Genomic DNA, 15,036 nt, shown 5'->3' on the forward strand with positions numbered 1-15,036 from the left:
ACTGGGCTGGTTTAGGGATGCAGTTGGGGAAGGGGAGATTTTGAAACTGGTGAAGTCCACATTGATACCATTAGGCTGCAGGGTTCCCAGGCGGAATATGAGTTGCTGTTCCTGCAACCTTCGGGTGGCATCATTGTGGAGTGCAGGAGGCCCATGATGGACATGTCATCAAGAGAATGGGAGGGGGAGTGGAAATGGTTTGCGACTGGGAGGTGCAGTTGTTTGTTGCGAACTGAGCGGAGGTGTTCTGCAAAGTGGTCTCCAAGCCTCCGCTTGGTTTCCCCAATGTAGAGGAAGCCACACCGGGTACAGTGGATGCAGTATACCACATTGGCAGATGTGCAGGTGAACCTCTGCTTAATGTGGAATGTCATCTTGGGGCCTGGGATAGGGGTGAGGGAGGAGGTGTGGGGGCAAGTGTAGCATTTCCTGCGGTTGCAGGGGAAGGTGCCGGGTGTGGTGGGGTTGGAGGGCAGTGTAGAGCGAACAAGGGAGTCACGGAGAGAGTGGTCTCTCCGGAAAGCAGACAGGGGTGGGGATGGAAAAATGTCTTGGGTGGTGGGGTCGGATTGTAAATGGCGAAAGTGTCGGAGGATGATGCGTTGTATCCGGAGGTCGGTAGGGTGGTGTGTGAGAATGAGGGGGATCCTCTTAGGGCGGTTGTGGCGGGGGCGGGGTGTGAGGGATGTGTTGCGGGAAATACGGGAGACGCGGTCAAGGGCGTTCTCGATCACTGTAGGGGGAAAGTTGCGGTCCTTGAAGAACTTGGACATCTGGGATGTGCGGGAGTGGAATGTCTTATCGTGGGAGCAGATGCGGCGGAGGCGGAGGAATTGAGAATAGGGAATGGAATTTTTGCAGGAGGGTGGGTGGGAGGAGGTGTATTCTAGGTAGCTGTGGGAGTCGGTGGGCTTGAAATGGACATCAGTTACAAGCTGGTTGCCTGAGATGGAGACTGAGAGGTCCAGGAAGGTGAGGGATGTGCTGGAGATGGCCCAGGTGAACTGAAGGTTGGGGTGGAAGGTGTTGGTGAAGTGGATGAACTGTTCGAGCTCCTCTGGGGAGCAAGAGGCGGCGCCGATACAGTCATCAATGTACCGAAGGAAGAGGTGGGGTTTGGGGCCTGTGTAGGTGCGGAAGAGGGACTGTTCCACGTATCCTACAAAGAGGCAGGCATAGCTGGGGCCCACGCGGGTGCCCATGGCCACCCCCTTAGTCTGTAGGAAGTGGGAGGAGTCAAAAGAGAAGTTGTTGAGGGTGAGGACGAGTTCAGCTAGGCGGATGAGAGTGTCAGTGGAGGGGGACTGGTCGGGCCTGCGGGACAGGAAGAAGCGGAGGGCCTTGAGGCCATCTGCATGCGGAATTTGTCTGCCTTGCTCTGATTTGAATGTCCTTGTATGTTATGATCTGTCTGTACTGCTCGCAAGACAAAACTTTTCACTGCACATGTGACAGTAATAAATCAAATCAAATCAAACCAGACAAATATTGAGAAAGGGAAAATGTATATCACTGAGACTGCCAACTCGGTATAACTGGTTAATGAATGGCCCTTCCCATGTCAACTGAATAGTTAACAGATCTTGCCATTGCCTGAATAAATAATTGACTGTCAGTCAAACAGCCTTTCTCTTCATCTCTGATAATTTTTTCGTAACTCTTGTCACAGCCAGAGGGCATGAGCAGAAACACTAAAGAATCTATTTTCTTCTTTATTTGTATGTTTAAATTCTGTTTGTGTTAAAAATGGGCAATATTAATGGATTCAAAATGGTTGAGGCTGATGATATGATCACATTCTCAGGAACACCTGAACCCCTGCACGGTATACTCATTCCAGCCAAGGCTGACACAAAGGGCTTGGAGACCAGCTGCTTCATTCCAGCCAGTTCCAGATGAAGGGAAACATCATGAATCATTACACTAAATGAGCGATAATGTTTTTATGATAACACCTCAAAATGGAAACACTGATTAAGCTACCCTCTTAGCTTAATGAACTTCAAATACCCGACTGAGGTGAGAAAAACAAAGTTGCTGGAAAAGCTCAGCAGGCCTGGCAGCATCTGTGAAGGAGAAAACAGAGTTAACGTTTCGGGTCCAATGACCTTTCCTCAGAACTGATGAAGAACCCTACTGAGGTAAGCCAGCAGTGTCTGAAATGCCTGATTTTGTCACATGACTGAAACCGGGGTTTGTTTAATTGCTGAAAGATGCAATTTTGTGGCACAAAGTCTGTTGCTGTTTGACCTCCAGAGACAGAGCAGGATCCAGGCCCAGTTTTCAGCTGACCTTAGACCTTCCAACTCTATCACCAAGTTAATGGCTGAAAAGAAGCCTACACTCTGTCTTCAAGAGGGAAACTATTAGAAAACTGAGGGAACTATTATTGTGTTTCGGCTTGAAACTTTGACTTTCCCGTTTTTTAGATTAGATTAGCTTTCCTACAGTGTGAAAACAGGCCCTTCGGCCCAACAAGTCCACACCCTCTCTTGAAGCATCCCACCCAGACCCCTCCCCCTATAACCCACACACCCCTGAACACTATGGGCAATTTAGCATGGCCGATCCACCTAGCCTGCACATCTTTGAGCTGTGGGAGGAAACCGGAGCACCCGGAGGAAACCCACGCAGACATGGGGAGAATGTGCAAACTCCACACAGACAGTTACCCGAGGATGGAATCGAACCCGTTCCTGAGATGCTGTCTGACCTGCTTTGCTTTTTCAGCTTCACAACTATTGACCCTGGCTTCCAGCATCTGCAGTCCTTACTGTTTCCAAACTATTATTGGGCGCCGACCTCTGGGAAATTGTAACTTATATGAACTGACTTTTTAATAACTGTGGGTTTTCTAAAATATGAAAATAAATTTAGGCTTGTTAAACAAAGGACAGGGCTATTATTTTCAGATTTAGCCATTGAAGAGGTAGATAGGCAAGTGATGAAAATAAAGGTTGAGATTAAAAGTGAAGAAATGCACAGAGTCAACTTTTCAGATCTGTCAAAAGAGGGTCAGTGAGGTCCTGCAAAACTGTGGGAAATGCTGGAGAATCAACATCATGTAAAAGTGAACTTCAGAATTCTCATATAGAGCTAAAATCTTACAGACAACAGCAAAGAAAATCAATGGATTAGTTCAGAACTAGATGCCATGATAAAGACAAAGACAACAATTTCTCAGAGACTGAGCCATCTGAGTGCCTGACTGGTGTTGGTTACAGCTTCAAATCATGTCAAAGATTTTTTCAAAAAGACCTCTTGGAGAAAAGAAAAGGTAATGACACCAATATATTCCGAAAGCATAACAGTGAATACTAAGTGGCAGAGGTTTAAGGTGCGAGGGGCAATGTTTGAAGGAGATGTGTGACGCATGTTTACTACAACATAGGATAGTAGGTGCCTGGAACACACTCCCAGGGAGGTAGTAGAAGGAAATACAATAGCGAAATTAAGAGGCATTTAGGCAGATGAACAGACAGAGAGCAGAGAGATCTGGGCCATGAGCAGGTAGATGGGATGAGTTTATACTAGCATCATGTGAACCAAATGACCTGTTCCTGTGCTGTAGTGTTCTATGTTCTATGATTATACAACATATTGTCTATCTGCAAATAGTGAGTGCAGTTTCTTAACACTGGCACAACAGCCAGAATGTAGAAGGTGAACAATCTGAGTGGGAAGTGCAGTCCATTGAAACCACCATCAGCAGCAGCAGAATTGTACTCCAGCACAATCAGCAACCCCATGGCCCAGCAAATCCCCCACTCAGCCATTACCATTAAGCAGGATCAACCCTGGTTCAGTGGAGAGTGCAGGATAGCATGCCAGGTGCAGCAACAGGCATACCTGAGAGGTGCCAGTCTGGTGAAGCTTCCAAACAGGACTATCTACATGCCAAGCAGCATAAGCAGCAAGCGATAGACAGAGCTATGTGATCCCACAACTGACAAATCAGGTCCAAGTTCTGAAGTCCTGCCACTTCTCATCATGAATGGTGATGGGCAATTAAACAGCTCGCTGGAGGAGGTGGCTCCACAAATAACCTATCCTTAAAGATGGAAGAAGCCAGCAGGTCAATGCAAAAGATAAGGCTGAAGCATTCACAGTAATCTTCAGCCAGAAGTGCCGAGTGGATAATCCATCTCAACCTCATTATAGCACTGAATTCCGGAGGTGAAGTAAGAGTGAGACATCAAGGCTGTACTCAATCAACTTTGACCTAATGATACTGAAGGACCAGCGATACATTTCCAAGTCAAGATGGTGAGTGGCTCAGAGGGGAACTTGCAGGTGATGATGTTTCCAGGTATCTGCTGGCCTTATCCTTCAAGATGGTAATCGTTGTGGGTTTCAGAATTGCAATCATTTGAGAGCTAGCCTTTTAGGAAAAGTGGAGGTGGCTCTGGAGAAGCAATTAAGGAGGAGCTTGGCATTCTAGCACATTTTCTCATAGTCCAAACTTAGCTTTTTTATCCAATTACTTAAAATTCTCTTTTTCATATTTACTGTGAAAAACTGGGTTTACCTTAAGACGGGAATTCTAAAGACGGGAATTCTAAAGACGGGAATTCTAAAGACTGATATTTTTCAGAACAAAGAAACCTGTCTGTGAGTGGAAATAACATGATTGAGCAGCAAGAAAGTGTTGCATTTATATTCTGTGTTTTGCAACTTCAAAATATATCAGACCATTTTATTTCTGATGTACTCTCGAAGTTTAGTAATTTCCAGTTATACATGGTCCTGGCAGTTTGTCTGTCACTTGAATCCCCTGCCAGTCCTCTTCAGTTCAACCTATCACCATATCTTTCCAGTTCCTCTGTCCTTAGGTACATATCTAGATTCCCTTCAAAGAATTTATGCTCTTTGCCTCAAATGTCTCTCCTGGCAATGAGTTCCACATTCTAATTGCTCTGGGAAAGCACTGTTTCCTGAATTCCCTTTTCAATTTATCGGCAAATATCTTATGTGTATGATCTTTAGTTTTGTCTTCAATACAAATCAAACATCTTCTCTACATCTACCTTCCTTTCTATCACCTAGTTGGTCGGCGCCGTCCTCAGCCTTCACTTTTCGGAAGAATTCCGACATAATTATTCTTCTCTATTAAGAGCAGCTTCTCAGTTCAGCCCTCACACCAGGGTCTTTATATTCTTCTATCGAATATGATACCTGTAAATGTGCACAGCACTTCAAGTAACCAAAGCTGGATTTAGGTTTAATACTCATCTTGGTTTTATCAATTTTATCTTTTGAAGAATGATTCAGAGTGCTTGGTTCATTTTTTCCACAACCTCATTAACCTACACAGCGACTTTTAATGATTGTAAATGTACATCCTTGCTCCTCTACTCTATTCAGACTCTTCTTACACAAGAGTGAGCATAATCTTCATCCTTGGTACCAAAAATGCATGGCCTCATTTATAACAAAGTGTGGAGCTGGATGAACACAGCAGGCCAAGCAGCATCTCAGGAGCACAAAAGCTTTTGAGCTCCTGAGATGCTGCTTGGCCTGCTGTGTTCATCCAGCTTCACACTTAGTTATCTTGGATTCTCCAGCATCTGCAGTTCCCATTATCTCTGATACAATTTTGGCATCATTTATATCTGTGTTGTTGCTTTGTAGAAACAACATCAACTAATTTGGACATATTAGGGTGCAAAGACCAGAGATAATGTGGTGCTGGCTGGGAGAAGAGTATTGGTCCCAGTGCAATGAAAGAATTCCCATTGTTAAACTGACCTTCCATACCCACTTAAGGGAATGGATGGGACCTCCAGTTATGTCTTCACCTGTGTTAGGCATCACTCTCCACCTAGAAATAGCCAATCATATGAACAGACTTCCAGGGAGGCCCATCCCTCTTTACTGGAGGTGGCAAGCATACTAGACAGAAAAATGCATTTACATAGCCTCTGGTTACTATGTGCCAGTGAATCCAGACTCCTGAGAGGATTAACAGCAGCAAACCAGTGTTACGGATCCACTGAAAAGAGAATCAATTGCCCAGCTAAACTCATTGCCCTCCCTCAACTTCAGGCCATCAGGCAAAACATGAGGAATAGATTGTTCTCAATCTGTTGAAAACTTGGGCAACTGGGTTCAATTCTGGTTTCCTGGCAGTTTCATCATCTGACCTCTAACAGACTGATTTCGCTCAGAGTTAAATGTTGTGACCGTTAAACATTACCGTCGCACAGACTGTCTCTATCTTGTGCCTTCCCCTCCACTCACTGACCTGTTGACTATTTTCCAGCTTTTTACTTCTTTTATTTCAGATTACTAGCATCTGCGCTATTTTCATTTTGTTTCAGTGTCTTTTTATGGCTGGGAGAGTGGTTTATTAAAGAAACGGGTGTGGAAGGAGGGAGAGAGAGAGACAGACATGAAGGGAACAGTAAAAAGAACGGAAGGCAAAAACTTGTACCTATATAACACCTTTAACAGAATAAAACAAATCACAAGGCCCTTCATTGGAAGATTATAAAATGAAGTACAACTCCACGTGAGCAAATATTACGGCAGATGATTAAAACCACGATCAAGGAGGCAAGTTGGAAGGACAGTCTTAAAGGAAGAAAGTGAGATTCAGAGATGAAGAGGAACAGAGGGATGGAATGCAAGAGCCTGAAGCCTAAGCAACCGAAGACAACGCAACCAACAGTGGAGCAATAATAACTGGGAATACTCAAAGGCCAGAATTGGGGAAGAACAAGTTTTTCAGAGGGCTGTGGGATTAAAGGATATTGAGAAAGGGACAGGACTGTGGATGAGTAAAGCCTGAAACAAATAAAGGGGGCCAATTAAGCGAATAGTAATTAATGGAAATACATTATAAGCAGCATTTGAATACATGCCAAGAAGTTAGAAAAAACATAATATAGAAATGAAAAGATCTTTGAAGATCTTAAGGCTCTGGTAGACAAACATTTGTGACAGAAGCCAGATGGGAGGATCAGTTGAACCTCAAATATTAATAAAGAATATGAACAAAGTGATAAGATCATTAATGTGGACATCCAATGGACAACGTAAGCTTGTTTGAACGGCCTTGGAGACAGAATTTAAGTCTTAAAAGACAATACTCATATGCATAATGACAGTAGACAGGTCAGCCATCATTGAACACAAGTAAGGGTTGAGTTCGGAGAAGAATTCCCCATTTGAAGACTGAGACAAAGACCCTCCAAAGAAACTATACTGGATTGACTTACAATTTTAAATCTCACTTATTTGAATATCTAAAGGATTTTAAAGGTAGATCAAAATGCTTTTTATAATTTTATACAGTTAATGGCAGGACCCTGAACAGCATTAATGTACAGAGGATTCTTGGGGTTCAAGTCCATAGCTCCCTGAAAGTGGCCACACAAGTAGATAGGGTAGTAAGGAAGGCACAAAAACAAAGTTGCTGGAAAAGCTCAGCAGGTCTGGCAGCATCTGTGAAGGAAAAAACAGAGTTAACGTTTTGGGTCCGGTGACCCCATCCTCAGGACAGTTCAGGTTGTCATGTTGCAGCTTTGTTTGACTTTGGTTAAGCCACACATTTGCGTTCAATTTTGTCTCAACATTACAAGTAGGATGTGGAGGCTTTAAAGGGGGTGCAGAAGAGGTTTACCAGGATGCTGCCTGGGTCAGAGGGCTATATGGAGAGGTTATAAAAACTGGGGTTGCTTGCTTTGGAGCAGCGGAGGATGAGGGAGAATGACATGCATAGATAGGGTTGACGGTCAGAATCTTTTTTCCCCGGAGTTGAAATTTTAGGGGGCATGAATTTAAGGTGAAAGGAGGTAAGTTCAAAGAAGACATGAGGGGCAAGATTTTTACACAGAGAATGGTAGGAATTTGGAATGCACTGTCAGGGTGGTAGTGGAGACAGATATGATAGGGGTGTTTAAGGAGCTTTTAAATAAGCACATGAAAATGCAAGGAATGTATGTATATGGATCAAGGACAAACAGAGGGCTTATTTAATTTGGTGTTGTGTTCAGCACAACATCATGAGCCAAAGGGCCCGTTCCAGTGCTGTACATTTCCATGATTTAATAGTGATATTACAACTATCTTTGAAAATCTATGTCACAATACTCATTCCAATATAAATTAGATTTTTACAATAAATATTTATAAGTAATTATAAAAGAAATAGTAGCCTCATATTTAATTTCTCAAGAACTTACATCTAAATAACAATCCTAGAATGTTAGAATATTAAGCGCCGACATTAGTAAGCTTAAAAAAAAGTTGTTCCCGCTATAATACTCTTGTCAATATATTTTATCCTCAGATCATTTTGCTGGTTTGCAAACTCCTGGGGCATTACATTTCATTACACGACTCAGTTAAAAAGTCTCTCCAAGGGTTGTGAAGCTGTGAACTTCACTTCCCCAGAGTGCAGTGGATGCTGTGACATTGAGTAAACTTAAGGAGGAGACAGACAGATTTTTAATCAGCAACAGGTTAAAGGGTGATGGTGAGCAGGTGGGAAAGTGAGGTTGAAGCTGAGATGAGATCAGGCATGATCGTATTAAATGGCAGAGCAGGCTCCAGGGGCTGAATTATCCACTTCTGTTCCTTGTTCTTATGTTCCAAAGTTGGCAAAGCTGATTCAGCTCCTTTAATGATTTGAAATTTCTTTTAGCTGAGGTTTTAAACTGACAGTAAGTTTGACTATATAGGTTTACCTTGCTGGGATGGGGAAGTTAAAGGCATTGGAGCTACTTACAGTGGCACTTGGAAACAAAAGATGCTGCTTGAAGACAAATAGAGAAGAAAGGCACTTGTATTGATTTAACACCTTACCACATCACTGGACATGTCAGAGCAGTTTGGGTATAATATATTACTTTGAACTGCAGTGAAAGTTACATTGGGAAACATGGCAGTCATTTTGTAATGACAAGACATCATACAAACAGCAATGAGATAGCCGATCAGCTAAATGATGACAAAAAGGGTCTGACATTTGGTGGTAGAGTGTGATGGTAGAAATGTTAGTCAGGGTTGAACTTCCAATTGGACATTAGTCAGTGGAACACAAAACAGTTGGAGCATTTGATTAGCTTATCATCGGAAGGATTTGAAGTAAACACTTAGTCATTGATTTTAGATCAGAAGCTATGCAAGTCCATGTGTTTCAGCAGAATGTGTTTCAAGCCAGTGTTTATTCATCATGTTAGTTAAAATCTCTTAGCGCTACAACGGGACTGTCAACCGAGATTTCTTGGTTATTGTTCCAGAGTAGCCATTAAACCTATGTCCTTTTGACTTACTGTCATAGAGTCATAGAGACATGAAGCATGGAAACAGATCAGTCAGTCCAGCTCGTCCATGCCAACCAGATATCCTAAATTAATCGAGTCACATTTGCCAGCATTTGGCCCATATCCCTCTAAACTCTTCCTATTCATGTACCCATCCAGAACCAGACTCGGTGGCAAGATTGTTGGTATCTATGTCATACTGGTCATATCTAGGTGGATAGACTGTCATACAGAATGACACCAACATCTAAGGGTCAATTCTCATACTGGATTTGGTAGTACTAAGAGACCTGCTTGTTCTCCCTTGTTAATTATATATGGAGTGTATAATAAGCCCACCTTCATATGTGCTTACAAATTAAGGCCAGGAATAGCCCCTCAAGCTTGCTCCATTATTTGGTAAGATCATGATGAATTGGATTGTATTCTCAATTCCACTGTCCTCACTACCCCATGTCCTTTGACTCCATTGTCAATCAAGAATCTATCGAACTCGGCCTTAAAAATCTGGCAGCGCCACCAGGGAGATAGTGGCTGTTGTCAGTAGTGCACTTAACCAAGGCTGAGGATTGGCCCTGGGCCTAGGTACAGGCAAGTGATGGCAGGGTCAGGATCATGGGAGGAGAAAGGAATGAATTGTGGACAGAAAGCAAAAGCAAAGGTAAAGGGCTGGCTCTCAACAGACCCAGTTTCAGATACCGGGTCAGTCAATAAGAGGTGGAGTACTTTGAAATGAGGGACCTTCCTGAGCTGAGCCTGGTCAAGCTCCCTACAAAGTGAACATCACTCCCACTCCTCCAAACAGCAGCAACAGTTGAGGCCTTTATGTGGTCACTAATTGACCTAAGGGCCTCAACTGGATGTCATTATGATTTTAATAGCTATTTAATATCAATATTATAGAAGGAGTGAGGGGAGGCCACCCACGTGGACTATTGAAATTCTGTGCAGCCGAATTGCTAATAACGTCAAGTTCCTGACCACCCACTGATAGTCAACAACCAGGGATCAGTGAATCTTTCATCCAGACAGCACCTCAATGTTAACAGCACTTCATTAATTCAACAAAGCTAATTTTAAAAGTTATTGAAAAGCTGATAATAGATATGAAAATAGGGACTTTACTGTATTTTCTAATTATTAAGTCATCACTGCTCCCAATTTAAACAGTGTTAATGCATCTCGTTGTTACTTATTCAGAAGCAATGACACACAGCCGAGGGTCAAAAGTCAGACTGCTGACCCATCCACCACTCTCGGGCCACGAAACATGAAGTTCGATTCATGTCAATGATTCAGAACTCGATCAAGGTTTTGTGTTGTTCTTGCTTGGGGTTGTAATACAGTGTGTTAAGAGGCCAAAACCGGATGAGATCACCCTCCACAGGAGATCTCATACCCCTTCATGGGATTCAATCAAGTTATTATTACATCACATTGATTGTATTAAAGCAGAAGCCTTGTTGCTTTTTGTAAGATATCTTACAGTGGCATTCTGCACTGCTTTACATCAATGCAACTGAAACAAAGCAAGGATGACTGTGAGACAACATAGCCTAAGATCTAACATTCTGTACGCTTCCTGAAAATCTCAATGTGCCTTGTTTGTCTACATCGATTAAAATGAGCCAATCAGAGTCTGTGATTCAGCCATCAATCAGCGTCAGTTGTGGTTGAGCTATAAAGCCATCATTTTCTCATTAAATCAAAGGTTTCTGCATCAGTAAATCTGCTGTGAGAATATGTTCAGCACACTGAAAATTACTGTTACTACTTCAGCGGACAATATAATGTTTCATGGGCAAGGCAGACTGTGCTTAAAAAGGCACTTGGCCATCTTCCGGGCTCTGGATAAATCTACAAATGGACTGATTTTGTCTGTATACTTGAGAGCCAGACATGGAGAGACAAGGTCTGCACAGGCACATCAAAAATATTGAACAGAGGACAGGAGGCCAGATAAATCAATAAATCCTGGCAAGGTGACTCAACAACACTGATGCATTTATTTAGCGCCGTTAGCATAGTTAAGTCATTTTACAGGAACATTGCCAAACAAAAATTGACACAGAATCACATGTGGAGAAAGCAGTAAAGATGCCCCAAAGCTTGATCAAAGCACTTGGCTTATGCTTTGTTTGAAAACATCTAGATTGCTGAATTACACAACATCTACTGTATACAGAAAGTGACCATCCAGCCCAACTAGTCACTGCCAGTCTCCATGTTCCAAATTCTAAATGAACCTGATCTTCATTGAACTCCGTCAATAGCTTTCCACTTCGTCTCTCGCAAAGGTAACTAGTTCAACAATGCAACCGCTCAGCAGAAGGATGATTTTTCTGTATTGCCCATTATATTAAACATGAGAAGATGAAACATATTCACCTCAAGTCTCTTACATTTTTTTAAATTCTACAAGTGCAAAATAAAGTGGTTGAGAATAGTTCCACACACGGAATAAAATCTACTATTTATTTTGGTGCAAATGTTATCAACGTTACCTTGGAGAGACTTTAAATTTGACAGCTGGAAAGGGGAAAGCCATTCATTTCAAGGACAAATATCTTACAGTCATTATTCTCTATGTGTATTTATGGTCAGCCCTTCCAGAAATTTGGAAGTAATTCCGATGCAGCTGTTTGCATTCATTTTGTGGAATGTTTCTCAGCTTGGTTGGTTCCAATCACTCGATCTATTATCTGACAGATATAGATTTACATAACGGTTTTCACCAAGAATGAAACAAAAATTACCAAAATGTCATACAGAGATAATGGGAACTGCAGATGCTGGAGAATTCCAAGATAATAAAATATGAGGCTGGATGAACACAGCAGGCCAAGCAGCATCTCAGGAGCACAAAAGCTGACGTTTCGGGCCTAGACCCTTCATCAGAGAGGGGGATGGGGAGAGGGAACTGGAATAAATAGGGAGAGAGGGGGAGGCGGACCGAAGATGGAGAGTAAAGAAGATAGGTGGAGAGAGTATAGGTGGGGAGGTAGGGAGGGGATAGGACAGTCCAGGGAAGACGGACAGGTCAAGGAGGTGGGATGAGGTTAGTAGGTAGATGGGGGTGCGGCTTGGGGTTGGATGTCATACAAGATTGTTTAATTTCCTGGAAAACAGCACAGGATTCATGGAATTCATGAGATCAGGATTCATTGGGCGTTCCACAACAGGATTCATGATGTGATTAATTCATACCCATAGTTTCCAATAAAGAAAGCTTACAAACTACGTACTGACTATTAAGCTGATTTATTATGATCAAATGGCACTACTGAATACCGGGAATCAGTTAATTCAGTTGGCTGTATGTCTGGTTAATGATGCCAACAGCATGGGTTAAATTCGTGCAATAGCTGAGGTTACCATGAAGGATTTTCCTTCTCAGCCTCTCCCTTGCCTGAGGTGTGGTGACCCTCAGGATAAGCTACCATTATTCATCTCCCTCTAATGAGAGAGCAGATATCTGGGATGATGGTAACTTTATCTTTTGCAGAATAAAATCTGGCTGGATACTTTTTTTTTGCTTAGTTGGTCAACATGACAGTTAGTCAACGTGACAAGTCACCGAATCATTTTCACATGACACTGCAGATTTTAACAACAAAACAAATGTTTATTACACAACGGAAGCAAAAGAAACAACCAAACTAGCCAAATAAAGAAGACAGCAGGCCCAGCAGCATCTCAGGACCACAAAAGCTTTTGTGCTCCTGAGATGCTGCTGGGCCTGCTGTGTTCATCCAGCCTCACATTTTATTATCTTGGATTCTCCAGCATCTGCAGTTCCCATTATCTCTAAATAAAGAAGACAGTTGCCAAGATCGAAAACACACAGCAAAAAATTTTCTATCAGTGTCCTGATACTATCCATTACAAAGACTTAAGTCCAGTGAAGTCTACCCCAATCTCCACTCCCTAATGTTCTCTTTACAGGAGTCCTGACAGTTTATCTGCTGTGGAGTGTGGAAACAGTTCAATGAGTCCTTTCCAAATCTGCTGATGTAAAAACTTGGAACATTCTCAGTTCCAGTAACCTGCAAATTTCTAATCAAGCTCTCCTGGTTTGGAAGATTCATCAACCCTTTGCTGAGGCAACTTGTTCTCTGAACCACTCTTCCAGAAAAGAAAATAAACTTACTTTTAAACGCAACCCTGGTATTTTCTGAAATGAATCGAACATTTTGTTCAATTGAACAAAATAAAAACAGAAAGTGCTGAAGAAGATCTGTAGGTGTGACATTATTGGTGGAGAAACAGAGTTAACATTTTGCATCTGATATGATTCTCCAGAATGGAAGGAGACTGGAAAATGCTGATTTTTACATTATTCTCAAAGATGGAGCAGAAGCTCATGCAACAGATGGTAAGATCAGTAGTAGGAATTCATAGCAGAAATTGTTCGGCCATTTTCAGTGGTGAGTGGAGTTCCACAGGGCTCTGTCCTTGGGCCTCTACTGTTTGTAATTTTTATTAATGACTTGGACGAGGGGATTGAAGGATGGGTCAGCAAGTTTGCAGACGACACAAAGGTCGGAGGTGTCGTTGACAGTGTAGAGGGCTGTTGTAGGCTGCAGCGGGACATTGACAGGATGCAGAGATGGGCTGAGAGGTGGCAGATGGAGTTCAACCTGGATAAATGCGAGGTGATGCATTTTGGAAGGTCGAATTTGAAAGCTGAGTACAGGATTAACGATAGGATTCTTGGCAGCGTGGAGGAACAGAGGGATCTTGGTGTGCAGATACATAGATCCCTTAAAATGGCCACCCAAGTGGACAGGGTTGTTAAGAAAGCATATGGTGTTTTGGCTTTCATTAACAGGGGGATTGAGTTTAAGAGTCGTGAGATCTTGTTGCAGCTCTATAAAACTTTGGTTAGACCGCACTTGGAATACTGTGTCCAGTTCTGGGCGCCCTATTATAGGAAAGATGTGGATGCTTTGGAGAGGGTTCAGAGGAGGTTTACCAGGATGCTGCCTGGACTGGAGGGCTTATCTTATGAAGAGAGGTTGACTGAGCTCGGTCTCTTTTCATTGGAGAAAAGGAGGAGGAGAGGTGACCTAATTGAGGTATACAAGATAATGAGAGGCATAGATAGAGTTGATAGCCAGAGACTATTTCCCAGGGCAGAAATGGCTAGCACGAGGGGTCATAGTTTTAAGCTGGCTGGTGGAAAGTATAGAGGGGATGTCAGAGGCAGGTTCTTTACGCAGAGAGTTGTGAGAGCATGGAATGCGTTGCCAGCAGCAGTTGTGGAAGCAAGGTCATTGGGGTCATTTAAGAGACTGCTGGACATGTATATGGTCACAGAAATTTGAGGGTGTATACATGAGGATCAATGGTCGGCACAACATTGTGGGCTGAAGGGCCTGTTCTGTGCTGTACTGTTCTATGTTCTATGTTCTATTAACACCCATTCTTCACATATATCTCTCCTCTGCTGCCATTACACTTTGTCCTTTGTTCTAAGTACCCCTACCAACTGTTCGACTTGCTCATTCTTCCTCCACTTTGTCAACAGAAAAAAAGCACAATTTTCCATCTTTCTTCAGTGCCAAAAGCAACAATGCTAGGGCTTTAAGAAGCATATTTTATCCTGGGTATTTCTTTAATGAAGAAAGGTTGAGACAGAGGTGCCAATCGATCTATCCAGGGACAGAACTTTCAGCTTTAGTTTTTCAGTGGCAGTTGCTGGGGTATTGAAGTTGGGTTTGGAAGCTGCTGCACATCTCTTCCTGCAACTCTCTCATGCAGAGTT

At 42.8% G+C, this 15,036-nt stretch overlaps 1 protein-coding gene across 11 annotated transcripts in view; it reads right to left on the reverse strand.

The window, feature by feature from the left end:
- Nucleotides 1–15,036, reverse strand: part of adck1 (aarF domain containing kinase 1) — a 531,577-nt gene that overhangs the window by 305,930 nt on the left and 210,611 nt on the right. The gene's annotated exons all lie outside the window — the stretch shown is intronic.

Source organism: Stegostoma tigrinum, chromosome 10 (genome assembly GCF_030684315.1).
Source record: "Stegostoma tigrinum isolate sSteTig4 chromosome 10, sSteTig4.hap1, whole genome shotgun sequence".
NCBI lineage: Eukaryota > Metazoa > Chordata > Chondrichthyes > Orectolobiformes > Stegostomatidae > Stegostoma > Stegostoma tigrinum.